Genomic DNA, 22149 nt, shown 5'->3' with positions numbered 1-22149 from the left:
TCAAAAAGTCAGTTGAATTCAAATGGGGACCACTACAACAAAAAGCTTTTGAACTTCTTAAAGATAAGTTATGTTCTGCCCCTATTCTTCGTCTTCCCAATTTTTCTAACACCTTTGAGCTAGAATGTGATGCTTCAGGCATAGGCATTGGTGCCGTCCTCATGCAAGAAAGACAACCTATCGCTTACTTTAGTGAGAAGTTAAAAGGTGCACAATTGAACTACTCTACCTACGACAATGAACTTCTTGCACTCGTCTGAGCACTCGAAGTGTGGCAACACTATCTTCTCCCTAAAGAGTTTGTCATTCACACGGACCATGAATCACTCAAATGGTTAAATGGACAAGATGGCTTTCTTTTTCGCATGAACAGGTTGTGTATACCACAAAGCTCTTTGCGAGAATTCTTGGTTCACGAGTCACATGCCGGAGGACTTATGGGACACTTCGGTATTCACAAAACACTTGATATGGTCATGGAACACTTCTTTTGGCCGCACATGCGTAAAATAGTGGAAAAGATTTGTGCATCATGCATCACGTGCAAACAAGCAAAGTCAAAGGTAAATCCTAATGGTTTGTATACGCCTTTCCCATATTTCTTCTTCTCCTTGGATCGATTTATCGATGGATTTTATATTTGGCTTACCCCGCACTAAGAAAGGACGAGATAGTATTTTTGTGGTTGTGGATAGATTCTCAAAGATGGAACACTTCATTCCTTGCCATAAAACGGATGATGCCACACATATTGCTAATTTATTATTTCGAGAAATAGTCCGCCTTCATGGCATTCCTCGCACCATTGTGTCTGATCGTGACACTAAGTTTATAAGCCACTTTTGGAAGGTATTATGGGGTAAGATTGGCACAAAACTTCTCTATTCTACTTCTTGTCATCCTAAAACCGATGGATAAACCGAAGTAATAAATCGGATTCTAGGATCTTTGCTAAGAACTGTGGTAGGTAAGAATACCCGTAATTGGGAAGAATGTTTACCTTTTGTTGAGTTTGCTTATAATCGATCCATTCACTCCACAACAGGTTATTCTCCATTCGAAATAGTTTATGGTTTTAACCCACTAACTACTTTGGATCTTATTCCCTTACCTTTAGATCAGGTTGCCAGTTTAGATGGTGAAAAGAAGGCTGCCCTTGTCAAAGACATTCACGCCAAAGCCAAACTCAAGATGGAGAAAGCCTACGAGGCAATCGCAAACCGAGTTAACAAGGGCCGACGACATGTCACCTTTGAACCAAGAGATTGGGTATGGGTTCACATGAGAAAAGAAAGGTTCCCGACACAAAGGAAATCCAAGCTAGACCCATGAGGCGATGGCCCATTCCAAGTTCTTGAACGAATCAATGACAACGCCTACCGCATTGATCTTCCCGGTGAGTATAACGTGAGTGCATCCTTTAATGTTTCTGACTTATCTCCTTTTGATAATTCAGATTCGAGGACGAATCCTTTTAAGGAAGGGGGAGATGATACATGCACCACATGCCCTAAAGCTAAGGATGATGAATTTACTATACCACTTGGCCCTATCACACGAGGCCGGACCAAACTTCTTAAAGACAAGCTTCAAATCGCAGTTCAAGCGTTCATCCGGAAGGGTCTAATAGCAGCAGATTTGAAACAACTTTTTGAAGGGGATCCAGTTGTTATCCGGTCGACATGTCTTCTAGATATACAACCGTCTGTCTCTTATCTTTCCAATGGTTCTTGAATCGCATCAATCCGATATCGGGAACTCAAGATATGATCATTTTACTGAAGACGGTGCATGCAGGAAATCCTATACGGGATTAATATGTTATTTTGTAAATATTACGAATTTTCAATATTTATATTGATTATTTGTAATATAATTTAATATAGGATGATTAATTATCTTTTAGGATCAGATTTATTATTTTATTAGGAATTAAGGTTGGGTTAAAACAATATTTTTAGTTATTATTATTTTATTAGGAATTAGAGTTAAAACATGTTTAGTTTATTAATATTTTATTATTTAGTTATTTAAGACCTTTAGAATTCAGCCCTATATAAAGGAGGCTTCATTCAACTTTGTAAATCAGATTTCTTTGATCAATAATACAACGAGAGTTTGTTTTTGCAAGTGCTGATTGCCTTGTGCCTTCGAAGCTTCTTCTCCTGGAGTTCTTTCAAGTTCTTGTGAGGGAGATTAATCTTCACACTCCAATTTGCCTTTTCATCGCGACTAGGAGGGTTGGTTAGAGCCATATTATCGTGTTTGCCTTTTCATTGCGACTAGGAGGGCTCGATAGGACATTATCCATCGATTTTCCACATCCATCCACGCCATCAATCATCTTTACCGTTCACTTTCATAAGGGAGATCTTTGATTTCTTGGTTATTTTCTCTATTTTTAATTCCTTTATCTTTTGTTTATCTTATTTTAATCTTGTTCCTTTTCTTGTTTCCAGCACCAAAAGAAACCCTAAAGAACCCTAGCTATTACCGTCACCTTCCTCATTCATTCATTATTGTTCTTCATCGAGTCTAGAGCTTTTCTAGGTTTGATTCTTTAACAAGAGCAACGTTCATCAATCCGCCACCGCTTCCCTATCAATTTTTCTCATGAGATTCATTCATTTCTAGTATTTCTTGCGCTTCTTGTTGAATATGAATCTTTGAATTAATTGTACATGATCAATCTTGTAACTTGAGGCTCCATGAGTCACCCATCTTGGTTCAATTTTTCCCTTTTTTTCTTTTTTTTTCAAGTATAATATTTCTTGACAGAATCTGAGTTTATTTGGTTTCTCAGAACTTTCCCATTCATTTCTTCCAAAATTAATGCTCCTCCGGAAAATGCCTATTTTTTACAATATTTGACCCTTCCCAATTAGACATCCATTTCTCACGGAAATCTTTATGTATAGGCAAGATTTTTTTAAACACTAGATCACCCTCTTGGAACTCTATTGGATGTGATCTTTCATCATCCGTTTCTGATGCATATGTCGAGCTTGGATCCCTTCAGCCTCCTCTAATTTTAGCTCCTTTAAGATACAAAGTGATGGTATCTCAAATTGGTATGACTGAACAATAAGGTGTTGCCCCAGTGATGTTTGAACAATATTTTGATATGTATATAAGGCAAAAGGTAGCTTATCGTGCCAATCCTTGTAAGTTTCAGTGATCTTTGTAATGATCATCTTAATGTTCTTATTTGCTCCTTCAACTCCCTCATTCATCTTTGGGCGATATGTCAATGAGTTTGCATGCTTAAACTGTGCACAAAGTTCAGTCGTCTTATACATAAAAGTCTTTGTGAAAAGATATATCTCCAGGGGGATGAATATTCAAGATTAACTTTTATTTACATGAAAATAATATAATTAATGCATCATATATTTATTTAAATCAATCCCTTTTTCTTCTTTGAGTATGCCCCAATCACTCGAAATTATCTTCAATAAATTGATCCACGATGCCTTATCTCGTCTCTTCTTGCAGGAAAATTTACGGATAATTGAAAGTTTGGTTCTTTTGAGGTCATTTGGTTTATGATGGTTTTGTATTTGGAAGGACAAAAGTGCGACTTATGAAGTCGTGTATGTGGTGAAAGGTAGTATCATAAACCAGTAAACGTCTGGAGTTGGTCTCTCAAAAATAGGTAGAGACATTTCTTCAGTCTCATATAATCGTAGTGTCAGGATTTGGTTTTGTAAGGATCAAGTAATTGGCGTTGGATGGGATATGGAAGATATAATTTTACCACTTGCCAAAGATCTATAACTCTTGAAAAATTAAAAGAATATTTAATCTACTTGATACTCAAGAATTTCAAGATTAAAACTTAATTCTTTTCTCATAATCATAAAAGCAACACATGCTTATTTATTGTACAAAAGCACAGAAAGGAACAAGAAAACAAGTTCAAACAAGATGCTGAAAGTAGAAAGGTACTACAGTGGTAGATATCAACTTCCACTTGTTTATCTATCATGCCTCATTATAATGTTAGGTGTGTAATAGGACTAAGGTTTTTGTCCTCATTTGCCCCCCATTTCTTGATCATCTTTTGTGTCAACTTCTTTGGATAAACCCTCAAATGCACAAATCTTTGCTTCTTCCTGATCAGTCTCTATCATCATCTTCTTCTTCCTCGAGTGGAAATTGGGTTCAATTTTATATTCAGAACAGCTTCCTTTGGTGATGAAAGTTTTTTTCTGATTCTGAATGCATCTTGCAACTGTGATTGGAGTAGTATTTACCAGACTCTTTATATTTGCCCACTGCTTCACTTGTCCTCAGAATATCTGATACAAATGTTTGAGGTTTCTTCATAGTTACATTTTCCCATTAATTCTTAAACCGGTAGGCCAATCTCGAATTACCTCTCTTTTCATTTCTTTCTCATTCTTTAGTATCATAGAAGTATCAGGAGTTGAATCTGTCATACATACTTCATATTCCTCAATTTTACCTTTTTTCTTTTCAATATCTTCTGATGTATGATCTTTATTTGCCTTGATCGTGTTAACTTTATTTTGGGGTTTGAATCCCGATTATTTGATCAAAATGGATTCAATGTTAACATCCACTCTTATGATTTTATGAACCAAAAGGTATTGAACTTGTCTTTTGAAGTTACCGTAATTCTCGATGGAGTGTCCTCGGATTCTAGCATGATATTCACAAAAAACTTTCTCATTATACCATCTCGGGTAAGGAGGCAACCAAGGCTTAGCCTGACATGGGCTAATAAGATGGGCTTTGAGTAACTCAGGATATAACTTGCTGTATGAAACTGAAGGAAACTTGGGTAGAATTTCCCCTGACATCACTGTCACATTATAATTATTTTCTTTGCTTTCTTAAAGACCTTGTGACTGATGATCTTGATATTTGCTTTGTTTAGCTTTCTTCAATGGTACTGAAATTTCTTCTATGCTTCTCTTCAACTTGATCTTTGTCTCATCTTCTGGGGTCATATCCGATTTTTGGAGATTTATCGAATTTCCACATTCCCTGGCAAAGTTCTGTTCATTTGTTTCCATTGTATCATCTACATTATTCATAATCCCATTCAAATCTTTCACAACAGGATCCTCTAAGGGTTTCTCTCCATGGATTACAATATTCACCAGGTCCATCAATTTGGTCAGTTGTTCCTTTGAATCCTCCTGGAACTTTTTTACTTGATCAGTCATCTTTTGTTGTGTCTCGATAAATTGCTCTTGTAGTTTCTCGATTCTACCAACCCTTGCTAAAATCTCATTCATGGCTATTATCCCTTCTTTAGGAAGACCAAGTTAACTCCACTTTGATTCTGTCATGGAATTCTGCACGAATTATTCCACGTTGTCATGATTAAATGCATGTAGAATAGTTTGAAATAAAATGTAATTATGCAAATATGCAAATGCAAAAATGAAAATATAAATATAAACTTAAAAATGAAAAAAATGCAAAATGCAAATGTAAATATGTGAATGTAACAAAAAAAATGAAAATTGTGTAATACAAAAGTAAATATAAAAGTATAAATGAAAATGTAAAGATGCAAAATGCAAATGCATGTATGAAAAGGTGTTACTCAAGAGTGATCATCTTAGAACAGATTTCATTGAACACAAAAGTTTTCGTGCATCAAACAAAACTTTTACATGTAGGGGACAACTTTCAGTCCTATCTAAAACTTTACACATAGGGGATAACTTTCCCTCCTAACTTCTCTAAAGCCAAGTTAGTTTCTATTCATGCTCAAAAGTTGAGTTATCAGTCTGCTTTAATTCTTTGTAAAGTCAACTTGGTTTATCAGTTTATGGGTCATATTGCTTGTCTGGGCTGCAACTTCTTCCATGATATTCTGGTGTTCTTTCATCTCCTGTGTCAATTCTCGGAGTTGTTCATTTTCCCTTGTGAGAGAACCTTTGTGTTCAAGAAGTTCTTGGACAAGATCTTTATGTATGTTGCAACTCTTTTTCAGTTTGGTGACCCCTTTTATCCACTCTCTTCTGGGGTGTTTCCTATGCCAGTATTTCGAAAAGCTTGATTGATCTTCTGGAAATCTTCCTGCATGGTTTCCATTTTGATGCTCAATTTATTGTTTTCCATCTTTAAATGACGTATTTGAGCCTCGAACCTCAGTAAATCTTCTTCTTTCTGGGCGTCCCTACTAATACTCTTACCTTTAAAGACTTTTGGTATTAATCTAGTAGGACCTTTGGTCATCAAACTAGGTCAATCATTTACCATAAATTGTAAGGTTCTATGATCCAAAAGACTTTGGACTCGACGTTTGAAGGCAAGACAATTCTCGATGGTATGTCCTTGAACTCCGACATGATATTCACAATGAACGTTGATGTCATACCAATTTGGATATGGAGGTTAGAATGGTTTTATGTAATATGGACCCACTTCTCGTGCTTCAAGTAGCTTTTCATATAACTCCTTATATGATATAGGTATAGCATCAACATGAGAACCGCCATTTGTCTTGGATTGAACCTGATTTTTAGATGCTGGGAGCATAATAAACTTCGATGATTTCAAGTTACATGATTTCTTCTCTTCTCTAGGAGCTTTTACAGTTGTCATCATTTCTTTGGTATCTCCAGACGACTTGTGAATACGAATGATGATTGTCTGTAACTTCTCCAATTGATTAGGATCAGAAGTCCCTTGCATATATGAAATTGCAAGATTATTTTCATTGATCTCTATATCTTTTTGTACAGGAATCTCTTTTCCTTTGGTCAAAACAGATATTCTTTCCATCATCTTGGACATCTACTCTCTTATTTGTCGTATCTCTTTTTTCTCTTCAATGGGCATATGATCTTTGGGTGCATAGCTCTCTTCTATCCTCGGAGTTCCCTCGGGATGCCATTCCTTAACCGCGTCATATTTTGTTCGAACATAAAACTTTTTGTCCATTTATGATTTCTTTCCAATTTGATGAACAATCTTTCAAGTCAACACCTTTTGGTTATGCCATGATCATGCAATGCAGACAAAAGAAATTAATATGAACAAGTTAGAGCAAAATAACATGCAGTAAAAAAGATAAGAAAAAAAATGGTTAGTACAAACTAATGGAAAGAAAAAATTTCTATCTATCAAGGTATAAATCCTAACCTCATGCTTTCTAGTTCCATGCTTTGTTTGGAAAAATTAACCTAATTGCATGATTTTTAGTTCACATGCATTTATTCAGAGAGAAAAATAATAAATTAAATTAAAAGCTAGAGTTTATTTCTCCTTTGTGTACACCTACGGACAGAGGTTCAGTACTGTCTTAGATCAGGAGAATTTCTAGGGTTTACTATATGCAGGGTTTCAGTTCTAGGAGTAAAGGTACTCGAACTGTCCTTGTTAGTGCCCCCTGGGCTGCCAACCCTCAATCCTAGTCCATCTAAAGGGACGAGTTCATTTCTCTATGCCTGACACGGAGAATAAATTCCCACAAAGACATAGAGCATATGAACCCCGAAAGCTACTTGCTAGGTCTAACACGGAGAATAAATTCTCACGAAGACGTCGTTTTCACTCCCACTTAAAAGGGACAAGCTTAAAAAGCTTATTTTATGCAATGTATGTGTTGTGTGTGAGCAGAAATATTCAGACATCTGACAAACAAATAAAAAATGAAATTTAATACCTTTAAATAAAATAAAAACAATCATAAAGAAGAATATATAAAATATTATAAAATAATAAGTATAAAAATTTTAAAAGAAAAGAATTATAAATTAAATATATGAATTTTTAATTTCTAATTAATAGAGACAATTTATAATTCATTTAAAAGCTTGACTGGTCCCCAGCAGAGTCGCCAAGCTGTCGTAACCGGTTTTCGCCCGGGCACGAAATTTTTACTTGGCGGGAAAAGTGATGTGAATAAATGGTTGTAAAATGTTTTAGGAGTCGCCATCGGCCTTTTGGGTCAGGTAGGTCGAATACCTAAAATTATCTTTTAAAAGAGTTTTTAAGAAAACATCAGTTAAAAGATAAACTGGTCTGCGTTTTAACCAAAATTCGTTCTTTTTAATAGTAAAAGGGATTCGTGGTCAATTACGTTTGGGGAAGGATTAGCACCCCACAACGCCCAAAATTGGTACTCATTAATTATAAATTGTCTCTATTATTGGAAATTTAAAAATTCAAAAATATATTTAATTTGTAATCTTGTTATTTCAAATTTATAATTTTAAGAAAATATATTAATTTATATATATAATATATATATATATATATATATATATATAAGATATTTATTATTTAGAATATCATAAAAGGGCTTCTAGGTGCATTAAGACAGCTCATTTTTAATATTAAAAAATAAATAAATATTAATAAAACATTTCTATTAATATATATATAATTGATAAAAGTAAAATATTTATATAAAAATATCAGAAAATGGACATCCAGTTGCTTTAAGACTGTCATTTCTTAATATTTAAATAAATATTAAAAATAATAATTTTCTCTAATAAAACAATATGTTTTTCTGGCTTTTATAAGTAAATATTTATTTATTTTTAAATATCAGAATAGGACATCTAGTTGCTTTAATACTGCCATTTTCTTGATATTTAAAAATAAATATTATTAAAATTATAATATTGTATTTCATGTAAATATTAGTGATAAAACATAAATAAATAAAATACTATATTTAAAGTATAGGATCAAAATAAAATTAATATTATATGGTATTTTATTATTAATATAATATTAAGTAAAAATAATAATGATCAAAATAAAAAGATTGAAAGCAAAATATTAAATTGCAAAATATTAAAACTTATGGTTAAATTTAAATATAAGTGACTAAAATATAAAACTCAAAATCCTAATTCGAAATACATAAAATATGGGTATTAAAAGTATAATTTAAACATAATAATAATATGTGACTAGAATATAGAAAATTAAAACTATAGGTGTAAATAATAAAATAAAAAACTTATGGTAAAAATAATTAATGATTAAATTATAAGCTATAAAACTTAAATGCTCTAACTTGAAATATTATAAAATTTGAGCGCTAACAGTGTGATTTAACATATTAGTTATTCGGGATTGAAATATTAAATATAAAAATATGAGGGACTAAATATGATATTTATCCTAAAATATAAATATTACTGATTAATGACTAAACTATATATTAAAATTTGAATACCAAATTAAAATAAATAAAAATAACTGTTGGTGACTATTTTGTAAAGATTAAAACATGGAACACCGTTAGAAGGGGTTTACCCCTTAGGAAATTACAAAACACCCTCCCCAAAAATGACGTCGTTGGGAAAGGGTATTTAACCCCCAAATGGCTGGCCCTACGGGCCATTCTCATTTCCTCTTTTCTTCATTTCTCTCTAAAAACGAGAGAAGCATTTCTCTCTCGCTTCTCTCTAGTCTCCTCCCACTGGAGGAACGGTGGTCACCGGTCGACAGCCTTATGCCGCCGTTAATTCCGTCGCCAGCCACCGTATCCGGTGGTCGGAAATTACAAAACCCACCCCAAATCGAAGCCTCTATTTTTCTATACTCAAATCTAAAGTTGTTTTAGCCTAAAATCTTACCAAAACACGTAGATCTACCTCCGATGTTTCGATTTCAACGACGTAGGGAGGCTCCGATGAGGTAAATATCTTGGCTTTTCTCTCTTTGTTTTCTGTTTTTGGCTTACTGTTGGATGTGGGTGTTTGTTTATTGCTCTTTGTTTACTCGTTGTTTTGTTCTCTCCGTCGTTGTTGTTGTTGTGGTCTCTTGTTCGAAGGAAACCTCGGTGAGTCACCAAAGCTAGGCTGGTGACTCATCGTAGGGATGGTTGTGTGCCATCTGGCGTTCTGGAGTCTTCCTTGAGGCGGCGGCGTGGCAGCAAGGCATCGGCAGCAGCTGGTTGGACCATCTGGCTTGGGAGGTGTCGGCAGAGGCGGCTGCTGGGAGTTCTTGGAGACTTGAGGCGGCGCCGAGCAGGGCTAGGGTTAGAAAACCTAGCTAAAATGTTACAAACCCTAAAAGGGTTTAGGGTCATCTGTTGAGCCATTCAGTTGGGCCTGGATTGTAAATAGGCTGTGATTTGGGTTTTGTAATATTTAATAAATAATATAATAATAATTATAATAATAATATAATAATAATAATAATAATAATAATAATAAATTTAAATTTAATGGAAAAATTGATGTCTACAGTTCATTTCCTTTTCCCCTTTCTTGTTACAATTGTTCCATTTTGATTTTTCATAGCATCTTCCAAAGAAAATCCATAACAAAGATTAGGAGAAGCTTATTGTATTGCTATTATTGTTGTTCCCTTTCTGGGTTTTTTTTATTAATTGTCTGAGAGAAAAGTTGAAGAGATAATTAAGATATAGTGATTAAGATGAAGAGAAGTTGAAGATATGATCATGCAAGACACATGGCTCTCTAGCATGGCGTCTTATTATTCAAATAAGCTTTTGACGGTCTAGCTCAGGTTCCATCATTGACATTAACGGAGGTTAAAGTCGATTGACTATTTTATTACAAATCGATAATATTAGTGATAAATTTGTAACTTCTAAAAGTTAAGTGGGAAAAAACTTACTCAAAGTTCAGTGACTATTTGTGAAGTTTACCCAAAAAAAATTCAAGTCGTTGCCATCTCTACATGATTTACGCTGTGGTCCATTTGCCTCGAGATTCTCCTAAGCCCTAAACTAATTGGAAAAAATTTCATAATCACAGAACTAAACGTAAATGAGTCGAATTTGATCATGTCAAGGGTATATGATATTTTTCCTACAGCTCAACAATTTCGAACGATCTAGTTAATGTTTAATTTCATGGTAGTCATAAAAAAAGACATCAAGGAACCAGGTTATTTGACAATATTAAGCATTCTTTTTAATAATTCATAGATTAATCAACAAAAAAAACTAGTACATAAAACCCTATGGTTCTGTAATCATTATATAAACTCTCATCGTAGTACGGAAAACTAACTTATCCAAAAACTCAACAAACCCCCAAAAAAAAAACAATCAAAATGAATAAAAATATATTCATTCATATAGGAGAGAGCAGATGAAGCTTTGAACTGATCTGCCTCAGTTGATCTAGGTTTCTATATCGTTGCTTCCTTTGCTAGGTCCAGACGACGGCACCTTGCCGCCCTTGGGAAGCATGCTGAGGTACATGGGACCGTACTTTCCGGCGAGTTTTTGAGTCGGAGACCTCAGAACTCCGACTTCGAAGTTCTTAAATTGAACCTTGTGGTGGTCACATGGCAGAGCTGTCGACTTAGGATCTTGGTCGGGCTTGTCGGAGCCTTCGACGGAGACAGGAAGGCCGAGGTTCAAGGTTGGCTGCGCGGCTGACGGATTACCACCGAGAAGCCTAGATGAAAGCGAAATAGATGAGAAGGAGAAGACGAGGAGTGCTGTGATGAACTGAGAATATTTGTGGGTTTTGTTGGAGGTCGCCATTAATGGGAAAGTTGTGATATTTGTTGGCGATGGATGAACCAGAGGGGTACACTTTTTTATATACAGAGGGGAGGTTGAATAGTTGTCTGTGGAGTTGACGAAGTCGGTTAAGTTGGAGTTTAGGGGTGCTTAAAGTCATCGAACTGTGAGAAAAATGCATGTTTACGCGCTGATTCTCATTCTACACGCTAATACTTGACTTCACTATTATTCTTCCATCTTTATCTTGATTAGGTTTGAATTTATGTTTTTATTAATTTTTTCATAATATTTTCGTAATATAACAAATTATGCATATCATGTCACATATGAAAGTCGTTAGAATATATACTAGGTTTGAATATGTATAATAACTTTATAAAATAATGAAACTTTATTTCACAAGTAAAATTAAATATAATTTTTACAGTTTGTTTGTAAATTAATTTTACTTTTTAGTTGAGATTTGAAATGGTAATTAATGTAAAGAAGAAGTTGGTCAATAATTTTCTAAATATTTGAAGCATGTCCAGTTATCATTGAAAATGGATCAATGGACAACAGAGTCAAATTAAGCAAGTTCCAGGTACTAGTCAAATGGATAAGATGGATAAGGATTTTTAAGACAAATGATTCTAATTGGATTTTTAAATATTAATGTTCTTTTATTAAATTAAATTTAAATTCAGATTAATTTTTAAGGTGATTTTTTTTATTTTGAAAGATGAGGAAATGAGATGGAGTGAGTGAAATGAAATGTAAGCTAAGATGGCATGGACAGCTTTGTTCCACAATTGAACAGACTTGATGCGTTAGGTTAGGCATTGAGCACAAGCCTGTTTCCCACGTTATTCCAACCTCATCTTCCTTGAAGTTGCTTTGCCCCATCTCTTCAATATAATCATAAATATGCTAATTTAGGGTCCAACAACTTCATTTGCAGTTTACAAATCAACCGATTCAATCCTCAAGTAGCCTCGGTGGTTAAGGGGAGTGTTATTCTTTCAGAGAACCTGAGTTCAAGTAGTTGTGTCTATAGCTGTGTTGTCAATGATTAAAAAATTCATACAGATACTACCTTATAATCACCCTAAGAATGAAAAGATTTTTACTATTTCGAAAGGCGTTTTAAAATTTAATCATAAAAATATATTTAATATATATATTTTAAATATGAATTATTAAAAAGTCAAAATGGTAAGCAGTTCAAAATATAACCGTATGTATGTATAGTTATTTTCAACATGTAAGGATCATATATATATATATATATATACACACACACGTACATATGTATGGTAATACATATGAACACTGAATCAATAATAGTACATCTAACAAATCAACACAAACAAGCAAAATAATTATATGCTCTACATCACTTCATGAATTCATACTTTAAAGCCGTCGAATTTGGGGAAAGTGACTAAATGAGGTTAGGTGTACGAAATTTTCAATTATACAAAATTAGGGTATAAAATTTTAAAAGATATTAAATTAAATTATCAATATAAAATATTGTTATTTGATAATTTAAAATTTTAAAGAATTTATTTATATATTTAAAAATAATTATAATAATATATTTTTTTAGATAAAATATAAATCTAAAAAATAACATATTATTATAATTATTTTTAAATATATAAGATAATTGTATTACTATCTTGGATCAGATAAAAAAGTTATTCTAGATCTGAACTCGATAATAACTCAATTTTTTTTCTAAGAAAATCTGATATTACCAGATCAAATTGAGATAAAATCCATCGAACTCGACTCTCAGGACCATCCCTGATCACTCGGAGAGAAACACAAGGAAGATGAAAGAGTTCCATGTACATTTTATATATTATTTCGTAATAATTAATCTAATAATTGTACTTTTAACTCTCAACATATATATATATATATATATATATATATATATATATCACATCGTGGTCACTAACGGGGTTGGTTCAAGTGGTAAGTAACTTGATATGCTTAAGCAATGTCTTATGTTCCAGTCTTTGTATATGTAGAAAATCATCGTTGGGAGACTTCACACCAAAGTCAGATGTACGACCTAAATCGGTCCAGATTAGTTAAAGCGAAGCCTTGGAATTGGAAGGCACAAAAAAAATTAATAATCACATCGTGATCAAAATAGAAGGAAGAGAATATTCCAATGACATCTAGTATTACATTTTTTTTTATACATTTGGTTCATAATAAAACTAGAACGGAGAATAAATTGACAAAGTCCATTAGGCAAGCGAATGAGTTGTTCTATTTGCCTCTCGATGTCCATAAGACACTTTAAGGTTCGAATGATGTTTGAGGGTGTTACGAGCTTCATTGAGCATCAGTTAGATCACCAAAATATCTTCTTGGTTGTGTGATAATCTTTTAATATCTCGTACGCATCTCCTTTAATAACTGCAGCAGTCCATCATTTTCTAGGGCAAATTTTATGCCCTAGGTGAAAGCTTTAACCTCAATTGATTCCAGGGTGTGACATCATTCCAATCTGCGGGCGAAACCACCAAAAACCAGTCCATGATGTCCCTTGCCACAACACCAATGGTTGCAGTTCCAGATCCAATCAACCAAGAGTCGTCCATATTAATTTGACTCTTCTCACTTCTGGTTTGATCCAGAGATGTTTTGGTCTTTTGTTATTTGAGGAACTAGTTGTGGCCATATTCCCATTCACTTCTTGAATGAGACCCAAGAACCCATGAGATATTCACTACTGCTCTTGAATCCTATAGTTCTTCATCGTGAACCCATATGTTGTTGCGGTTCCATATACTCCAAAGAAGGTTGAAAAGGTTGGTAAATCTTCCTAGGTCAAGCGATTATGATACTTTCCAATCGGACTTTGCAGGAGGAAGAATGATCCGTAATTATTGCAGCGTTGAAACCCGAAAGGGTGAGAACTTCTTTAGACATTGCACCATCCGACAGACAGCTTCGGGACAAGATCCTTCATGAGGCATATTGTAGTCCCCTTTGTTCATACGGGTAGCAACAAGATGTACCAAGAGCTCTGACCATTGTATGGTGGCTGAGCATGAAGAGATAAGTGTTCAAATTTTGTTCCTAAGTGTTTAGTGTGCCAACAAGTCAAGGTTGAACATCAGGTTCCCTCTGGATTATTACAGCCAATTCAGATCCCGCAGTGGAAATAAGAGAGAGTAACTATGGATTTCATAACCGGTCTTTCAATGACAAGATTCAGGCATGACGTGGTATGGGTTATAATGGACCATCTGACGAAGTCTGCTCATTTTCTCTCGTTTGTATGGACTACATGTTAGAGATTGGCTTAGTTATACATCCGCGAGATTGTGAGATTGCATGGAGTCCCATCTCAATCATTTCTGAAAGAGATCCACGATTCACTTCCGGTTCTAGAAGGCACTGTATGGAGTCTGATGTACTAAATTACATTATAGTATCACTTTTCATCTTCATTTAGACGGATAATCTGATCGAGTTATTCAAATCTTAGAGGATATGCTTAGGTGCACCATTTGGATCTTGAGGGTAGCTGGGAGGATCATTTTCCTTTGTTAGAGTTTGCGTACAACACAACAACTTCCAGGAAAGAATTCAGATGACTCCGTATGAAGCCTTGTATGGGCGCAAGTGCATAACTCCTTTGTGTTGGACGGAACTCAGTGAGGGCAAGATAGTAGGTATCGACTTAATCTGAGAATCAAATAAAAAGTTTAACTGATTCAGAGTCATTTGAAAGAGGCTTAATATAGGCAGAGATCGTGCGCCGATCTAAAACGCAAGGATATTGAGTTCACTATAGGAGACAAGGTGTTCTCAAGGTTTCCTCGTGGAAAATGTACGTCAATTTGGAAACAAGGGTAAGTTGACCCGCGATTCATTGAACCATGAGGTTTTGAAGAGAGTTGGGCCAGTAGCTTATCATTTGGCATTACCTCCAGATCCAGAGCACATCCATAATGTGTTTCACGTCTCCATGCTTCAAAGATACCGATCCGATCCGTCCCATGTTATTCCCTTGAAAAAGTTGAAATGAGGTAAGACTTAACTTATGAGGAAAAACCAATCTGGATCCTTGCCAAGGACGTCAAGGAATTGTAAAACAATATGATATCGTTAGTAAAGGTCTTGTGGAGGAACCATGGCATAGAGGAAGCGATATGGAACCCGAAGAAGGTATACAACTTCATTATCCGCACCTTTTTATTCAGGTAAATTTCAAGGACAAATTTCTTCTTAGAAAGAAAGAGTTGTAACGCCCTAAAATACGGGTTAGGAGTTTCGGGTTTATTTGATTTGGACCTTAGAATAAATCCTCTTAGCCTAAGAAGATTTTGACCTAAGTGGCATTTAATTTGGTCTTGGGTTGAGCCAACAAGTAATAAAAATGGTGTTTTTAATCTGGACTCTAATGTGAAGGGACTAAGGAAGTAATTAACCTATTTTTCAAATGGAAGGTTGATTTCCCAATTAATGGGATGATATCATGTATGAAACCCCTACCTCTTTTTCATCCCATGCTTTATCTTCTTCCTCTCTTATTCTTCATCCTTTTCCCTTGCAAGTCAAGCTAAAGCTTGAATATTTATGAAACTCAAGCTCATTAGAGAATTCCAAGGTAAGAACTACAACCCTCATCTCCCAAGTTTCCATTTAAGCCATCTTTTGCAAGGTTTGGGTAAGTTAACCAAAAATAGGTTTTAGAGGGGTTTGTGGAATCTGGAAGTTTATCCGTTTTTAGGATTTTTGAGTTGTAGGATCGTTTTAACACCTTCCTAAATTTTAAAATGAGTTAACAACTTATTTTCCATGGTTTGATTAGTGCAAGAGCAATGAGAGAGCTCAAAGGCTAGAGGCAAGGAAAAGTTGGTTCTTGGGGTGATTTGAGAACGTTTTTCAGTCACCTAGCTTCAAGGTAACACATTTCTAACTTGACTATAATGCATGTAAGTCATTGTGTGTGCATTTTGGTATGTTTTGGTTCATGTGAGCATGCTAGAGTATTTTCATGGCAATATTGTATTTGTTTTTTGTAAGCATGAAAGTTGATAACTTTTGACCTTTAAGACCTCAAATAAGACTTTAAAAACATTTGCTAGTCTTAGGATGTGAATGGGAGAGATTTGGGTATGTTTTCGTGCTCAAAATAGAGCTTCTAGTCTGTCAGTATCGGTACAGTAAGAACATTACTGATATTGTTCTTCATGAAAGGCTAAAACCCAACATATTATAAGGGCAATATCGATATCCCTTCAAGGAGTATCGATACTCAGGGTCCAATATCGATACTTAGAGGGTAGTATAGATACTGAGACATTTTTGAAAACATCGAAGCAAATTTTGGTATCGATACTCAAGTGAGTATCGATACCCAAGGGGTGAGTATCGATGTGTTGGTCCGGTATCAATACTTACGTAGATTTTTGGACAATTTTTGTTAAATTGTTTGAGTGTTTGGGCTGAGGTGTTTTGAGTCCGTGTAAGCTACAAGTATCCAATGCAAGTGAAAATAATTAAGATCACTAATTTCTCACCTAGAAAACAAGCAAGTTAGGATATTGTAAGATTTGCCTTGTGTGACGCTTGGGAAACGGTTTTGACACCCGAGTTACTCTAGCATTATAACAATCGTCCTTTGTTTGTAAATAATTTGGATAATGTCTGATAGTACGCATCCGATGCACGTAAATTCCAGATCGTATCGGTACGAATTCTGATGCACGTAAATTTTAGAATTGTACCTTATGCTCTACTAGGTTCGAGGTGTGAGTTTTCGATACACGTAAATTTCGGTCCTCACCCCAACCTCTCGACAGTCTGAGGTAGACTACGGGCTATGAGTTTCGATGCACATAAATATTTGTTCTTACCCGAAGCTATCACTTATAAATAGGCTAGTGTGTTGTCCGAGATGCACGTAAATTCCTCCGACCTCACCGCTCGACCTATCTCATGTTTGTTATGTACTTTTGCATGTTTATGACTCTACATGCCAGCATGTTCATGTAATGAATGTATGTAGTATTGCATAGTTATTCTCGTGGCACTGAGCTTGTGAGCTCAGCGTATGGAATGTATTTTCGTGCGCAGATTAGAAGGGGATCGTTGAGGGGCCTATCACATCCGTACATTTCAGACCAAAAGATTTGCAGAGTATGTCTTGAGTATTTGTAGAGGTATGGTTGTGATGTACGTATTTTTATGTCTTGAGTATTTGTAGAGGTATGGTTGTGATGTACGTATTTTGGAGGACTCCTATATTTTGTAAACGTTGAATTGATTTCCACTGCAATTTATGATGAATTATTTTGATGCTTACAAATGTTTTAAAAAGAAATTTTCGAGTTGACCATTTCGGTGGTTCTGTGGCATCGTAATTCATGGATCTTCAAGTCAGACTGGATTAGGGCGTGACACATAACATAAGTCAGGAGAGCTTGTGCTACGATTTAAGAAATACCTCACGACCACCAAAGGAGAAAAGGTTTTTCGTCCATCCATTGATTCTCTTCACTACTTTGTCTCGAATAAAACCAAAAACATTAGCTTTATTCTTCCCTACAATAAGTGGGAGGCCAAGATAATGGTCGGGGTTGTCTTCTTCCTGAACACCAAGTATCGTAGTCAAAGCTCGACAATCTCCAGGTCTTCTGTTGGTGCTAAAATAGATCATCGATTTGTGGTGGTTAATTTTTTGCCAAGACGATTCTTCGAAAATATCAAGAGCCCTTTTTAGTTTGCATGTTTCTTGTGGGGAATTTTTGATGAAAATGAGGCTATCTTCGGTGTAAAACAAGTGGTTGATTTGAGACCCCCTAAGACTTGCACGAACTCCTTCAATTAATCCTTGTCTTTGTTCAGCCAGGAGCGGCGTCGAGAATCCCTGAGAGAAAAATAATAAAAGGGTATGGGGACAAAGGGTCCCCTTACCGCAACCACCTTTCGGGTTTGAAAATTCCTAAAAGTTTTCCGTTAATTCTTAGGCAGTAATAAACCGAAGGAATGCAAGACATGGTAAGGCAAACAAAATCGCATCACATATTCAATGAAATTCCATTCAACTTTATCGTACGCTTTTTTCTTGTCGAGTTTTAAGGCAACCCCTTTGTTAGGGCCAATTTTAGCTCTTTTAAGGTAAAATTTCGTGGGCACCAAGGAAATTATCCGAGATGTGTCTACTCAGAACAAATGCACATTGATTTTCTTATATGCACAGAGACATAATAATTTTAAGACGGTTAACGATGGTTTTCGACACAATCTTGTAGATGACAGAGCAAAGGCTAATCAATCTAAAGTTTTTCATTAACGGTGGGTATTCAACTTTAGGAATCAGTACAACGATAGTTTGATTAACAGACTCAAAAGACAACTAACCCCTAAGAAGACTAAGACAAAGGGGTATAACATCATCACCAATAACATTCCAAAATTTGCGATAAAACAACCAGGCATACCGTCAATACCGAGGGCTTTGTTCAGGTTGATTTGGGAGAAAGTGACTCGAACTTCCTCAGTTGTGTACTCTTTGCAAAGTTCTGCATTAATCTATGGGGAAATGCACACATCAATGGCATCAAGGATAGCATGATATGGTTCACAGCAGGAAGAATGGAAAAGAGATTTGAAGAAGTCCGTAGCAACGTTGATAATATCTTCGAGTTTATCCACCTAGTCTCCATTGTAGTTTTCGATCCCGTTCACCCAATTGTTTTTCTTTCTTCCGCTAGCTCTTGCATGAAAAAGTTTGGTATTTCTATCTCCACTTTTGAGCCTGGAAACCCGTGATCTTTGACACCAGTATGCTTCTTCTTTATACACGATGTTTTTAAGCTCGATTTATGCCGTAACAAGCTGTTGCACAGTATCAGGTGTGATGGGCGCCGATGTGAGAATGCCTATGTTGTGTCGCAGCTCCTCTCTTTTTTTTGCTTTCGATCTTTTGTCGTGCTGCCAAGACTTCAACCTAGAGCTTACTGCCAGTAGCTTTTCCCATGTCGTCCCATGCGTGTGAATCCAGCGTTCATTAACCAATCTTCCACAATCCGAGTCCTCTTCCCAACATACGTTAAATTTGAAATAATCATCTCTTGCCCGTCTTTGCGCGTTCGTTGTCTGGTTTGTCGTCTCCAAGAGGATAATCGCGTGTCTCCAAGAGGATAATCGCGTGGTCAGATGAGTTTGCATGTTCAGAGGTAACTTTGAATCTTGGAAAACGCGCACGCCTTTGAGGGGAAGCTACATAACGGTCGATCCTTTCTCTGATGTGATTATCAACCGTACGCCGGGTGGACCAGGTGAACCAGCCGCTACTTGGTTTCAAGTCCCAAAGATCACATTTCCTTAGGGCTCTGAATTCTTCCATATCCCGGCGTTCCTTCCCATCTTCTCGTTGTTGAAGAAGATTTCATTAAAATCTCTCAGACGAGCCAAAACAGGTTAGAGGCCAACTTTAGGCATTCCAACATAAGCCAATTTTCTTTCTTCCTTGCACGATCACACAACCCATAAAAAAACCAGTACAACGAAACTGCTCCTGCTTCCAAGTGATTTCAGCATCTATATGAGAGTGAGTAAACCGATGAGATTAACTTGGAGGTTTTCTTTCCACAACATTAACAGCCCGATACATATCTTGTTTTTCCGCAGCAAAAACATCCTCATGCCCAAGCTAATCTTAAGCTTTTCTGCTTTATTCTTCCGAAGTCGAGATTCACAAACAAAACCAGTTGGGGGCACTTAGAGGAGACAAGTCTCCAAAGTTCTCTGATTGTCGTCGGGTTCCCAAGCCATGACAATTCCAGCTGGGATTATCAAGGCTCTCGGTGGGGCTGCTCTGCAGCCTCCACCGTTTGGATGGGCAAGACAGGAGGGCCACTCGCCTCAATGGCCAGATCAGCTTCTTCCGAGGTCCCTGTGCGGGACTTTTTGGAGTCAGGGTGGGTGCTATTCATGCCTGCAGGTCTCTTGAAGCGCTGTGCTTATATCGGACGTATCATTTGACTTTTTTGCTGTTACCATTGCTCCCGTTACAGATAGCACTCGCTTCTTCAGCTTTGTCTTCTCTGTCAACTTGTTGTTTGATGGGTTGTAGGGTTTGGATATCCTCGCAGATACCGAAGTAGCTGGAGTTTGATGCTATATCTTTAGCACAACCACTTCGATAGGATTATTGAATCAGTTGTCATCAATCAGGTTGGTAATGTTGCTTGGGAAACAATCAATTTCACTAAATGATCTTTTCTCTAGATGCTTTCAATCGAAATGATGTTTCTCTTTTCATACGATGGGAGTTCAAATACATGTACATAAACATCAAAGTCGGTTATAGCCACTGAAACTTTCTATTATTCTTTCAAAGGAATACTTCTAAATAAAGCTTAGTCATTCTGTTCCCTACACAAAATACATTTGCATGATCAAAAATACATTTGCATGATCAAAACTGCACACCAGTCTTCTCAAGCACGCAGCACATCAGTACACATTTTGTGCAAAAGAATTGTTACAAATAAAATAATATGTCACAGTACTACTTGCACGCAACATTTTAATGTGAAACCAGTCACCAGATGAAGAAAAGTATACACAACCTTATCTTTTTCTCAATTGTGTTCTGTTCTCTTATGATTTACATCCCAGTTGAGGATGTACGATTATGTCGGCCAATCTGGAAGCAGCTGCTTTAGCTCCTCTGCCTCTTCTGCTGATAAAGGCTTGCCTTGGTTGTTGGAGGGGGAGCTGCAATAGCTGCCCAGGGATCATCATCGTCAACTGCCCCGGCTGTTTTTACATTCAATGGTTTAGAAGCAGATTTTGGAGGAGGAGCTGCTATTGAACCCCATAAGTCATCATCTTCATCTTTATTCACCTTCACTGTACTTTTTGGTCTCAAACTCGTAGAAGCTAAAAAAAAAAAACAGACGCCGAAAATTAAATCTTCAAATTTTCGTAAATATCTGCTTTAAAAGTATTTCCCATCTAGGACCATAAACGTTAAGACTAAAAAAAACTCATTCCTACATTACACAATTGAATGGAGAATACTACCTTGTGGTTTAGGCTGAGAAACTGCTTGTAAAACGGGACGCTTCTGAGCTGCCTGAATATTTGCCAAAACTGGAGATGGCTTGGCTCATCAAGGGGTTCAATATCATCCCATCCATCTTGTCACTGTCATGTTCTTCATGAATGCCGTTTTCAATTTCGCCCCAGCCGTCGGTTGAAGTAGGAGATGGAGGCATGGGTGATCTGCAAAATCTGTACTAGAAACTTACACGGTGGACTGGCACTGTACTTGGAGTTCTATTAGTCCTAAAATGTCATAGAAAAGCAACATTAGAGATGGAATTATTTTTTTTATAGGAATAATAGGCCTCATTAAAAACCTTCCTCTTAGTTAACTCTAGGAAAGAGTAACTAGCGGAAGGAGGAAAAGAGTGCCTTAGTTTATTGAATAGAGAAACTATTACAATAAAGTACACCAATACATTAGAGATGGAATTATTAAATGAAAAAACACATAATCAGGCAAAAGTAAAGACCAAAAGTGCAGAGCATTGTATTAATAATTTCCAATATAATAGGCTCCAAATTTATAACTTGCATAATACAAGAAATACCTGGGCTGGATGTAGATGTTATAGTTGCAGCGTGACGGAATTGGCAGTAGCAACTGGAGCTTGATCAGA

General features: G+C 36.0%; 1 pseudogene; it reads right to left on the bottom strand.

Annotated features, from left to right (window-relative positions):
- Positions 1 to 21143: 21143 nt before the first annotated feature.
- LOC120157650 lies at positions 21144 to 21723 on the bottom strand (annotated as a pseudogene).
- Between the last annotated feature and the right edge of the window lie 426 nt (positions 21724 to 22149).

Source organism: Hibiscus syriacus, unplaced genomic scaffold (genome assembly GCF_006381635.1).
Source record: "Hibiscus syriacus cultivar Baekdansim isolate YM2019G1 unplaced genomic scaffold, ASM638163v2 tig00111273_pilon, whole genome shotgun sequence".
Taxonomy (NCBI): Eukaryota; Viridiplantae; Streptophyta; class Magnoliopsida; order Malvales; family Malvaceae; genus Hibiscus; species Hibiscus syriacus.
The sequence above is the reverse complement of the archived record's forward strand: the minus strand, read 5'-3'. Positions and strand labels throughout refer to the sequence as shown.